Raw genomic sequence first — 2,500 nt, forward strand, 5'->3', positions numbered from 1 at the left:
TCAATTTGTCCCTTAACCTAACCCACGTTGTCCCTTAACCTAACCCACGTTGTCCCTTAACCTAACCCACGTTGTCCCTTAACCTAACCCACGTTGTCCCTTAACCTAACCCACGTTGTCCCTTAACCTAACCCACGTTGTCCCTTAACCTAACCCACGTTGTCCCTTAACGTAACCCACGTTGTCCCTTAACGTAACCCACGTTGTCCCTTAACGTAACCCACGTTGTCCCTTAACGTAACCCACGTTGTCCCTTAACGTAACCCACGTTGTCCCTTAACCTAACCCACGTTGTCCCTTAACCTAACCCACGTTGTCCCTTAACCTAACCCACGTTGTCCCTTAACCTAACCCACGTTGTCCCTTAACCTAACCCACGTTGTCCCTTAACCTAACCCACGTTGTCCCTTAACCTAACCCACGTTGTCCCTTAACCTAACCCACGTTGTCCCTTAACCTAACCCACGTTGTCCCTTAACCTAACCCACGTTGTCCCTTAACCTAACCCACGTTGTCCCTTAACCTAACCCACGTTGTCCCTTAACCTAACCCACGTTGTCCCTTAACCTAACCCACGTTGTCCCTTAACCTAACCCACGTTGTCCCTTAACCTAACCCACGTTGTCCCTTAACCTAACCCACGTTGTCCCTTAACCTAACCCACGTTGTCCCTTAACCTAACCCACGTTGTCCCTTAACGTAACCCACGTTGTCCCTTAACGTAACCCACGTTGTCCCTTAACGTAACCCACGTTGTCCCTTAACCTAACCCACGTTGTCCCTTAACCTAACCCACGTTGTCCCTTAACCTAACCCACGTTGTCCCTTAACCTAACCCACGTTGTCCCTTAACCTAACCCACGTTGTCCCTTAACCTAACCCACGTTGTCCCTTAACCTAACCCACGTTGTCCCTTAACCTAACCCACGTTGTCCCTTAACCTAACCCACGTTGTCCCTTAACCTAACCCACGTTGTCCCTTAACCTAACCCACGTTGTCCCTTAACCTAACCCACGTTGTCCCTTAACCTAACCCACGTTGTCCCTTAACCTAACCCACGTTGTCCCTTAACCTAACCCACGTTGTCCCTTAACCTAACCCACGTTGTCCCTTAACCTAACCCACGTTGTCCCTTAACCTAACCCACGTTGTCCCTTAACCTAACCCACGTTGTCCCTTTGCCTAACATAGTTCACTGCTCGGAATCTCTGGTGTCGTTGTTATCCTCATGTAGATGTCTTGCGAGTGTTGCTTACTTTCCACATATTCCCGCTATCCACTGTCAATTGTACTGCAATAGGACTATATCGCCCCCCCCCCCCCCCCTCTGCCCCTCTCTTTGTGTCTCCGTCCTCTCAAGCTGGTCGGTCTGGCGTTTGAGTGTTAAATGAGCCTCGCAGCTGTTCAGTTGCGTTCAGATGTCGACGCCCTCAGTGTACGTCGTGGTATGGTCTGTGTCCATTGTCCGCTGATGTCGTACGCGTAACCCACACGCTGTACCGATCATCGGTAGTTACGTACAGAGTGAAGTAGTGTGATACGTGTGACCGTACGCTGGCTGTGCCCAACGGTGTCGAATCTCAATTTCCATATGTTGTGCTCGATGCTACTTGTCTCGTCTCCCAATAACAGCTAGGTTGCACTGTGGTACGCCGTAGAGGCGTGTGGGAGGAACGTACGAACGCATTGTATGTCACCCTGGGTCGCTGGGGGTGGTGGTGCGGTGAGTCAGGTCAGGTCAGCGTGAGCCGTGTGATGTAGTGACGCGTGTATTCCGACTTTGTCGTATTGCCTCACACAAAGTGCTACCCTGGTGGACCGCGTTCCATATCTGGGACATGCCGCAGATGCCGGTTGACAGTGGATCGCGGAAGGGACATCGCATACGTGCGCGGGCCACCTTCCACGTGTTCTCTTCTGCACATGTCGCAGTGTGTATGTGGTCTGATGTAGCGTGTCGTGACACATGACATCCTGGCATGCAAGAATTGTTGAATTCGCAAATGTAGGTGGACATCTACGTTTACTGCCCAAGATACGCAAATGAACTGGAAATCCGTTGTTGAGCGGTTGTTCACGCTGGAGGTGAATCTGTGATGGCGACGATCGGTACAGCTATTAACCGGTTGTTTCAGCGGTACCCGCCACATCCACACACGTGACTAGGCCCATGTGGGTATGAAGCGATACGCGGCGGTGGCTTGGTGGGACTGTTCCCGGCCGGTGAAGGGGGGCCGCCCGGCGTGTTGGCCGCGCGCTGCGTGGGCGCACGCGCAACAGGCGGCTGGTGGGGGGCGCCGAGTGGCAGGAGCGCCAGCCGACGGGCTCGGCAGGCGGCGCAGCTACGCTGCGGCGCACCCTGCACGCGGCGCCTGGCGGCCAAAGTTGGTTCAGCCGAGCCCGGTGCGAAGCGCGGTGGACATCTGCAGTGTGCTGGTCTGATTGAGGACTGTGTGCGTTGAGGATGCGCCGCCGCCTGGCACTCGGCGCCGCGACGCC

Source organism: Schistocerca gregaria, unplaced genomic scaffold (assembly GCF_023897955.1).
Source record: "Schistocerca gregaria isolate iqSchGreg1 unplaced genomic scaffold, iqSchGreg1.2 ptg000921l, whole genome shotgun sequence".
Lineage (NCBI taxonomy): Eukaryota > Metazoa > Arthropoda > Insecta > Orthoptera > Acrididae > Schistocerca > Schistocerca gregaria.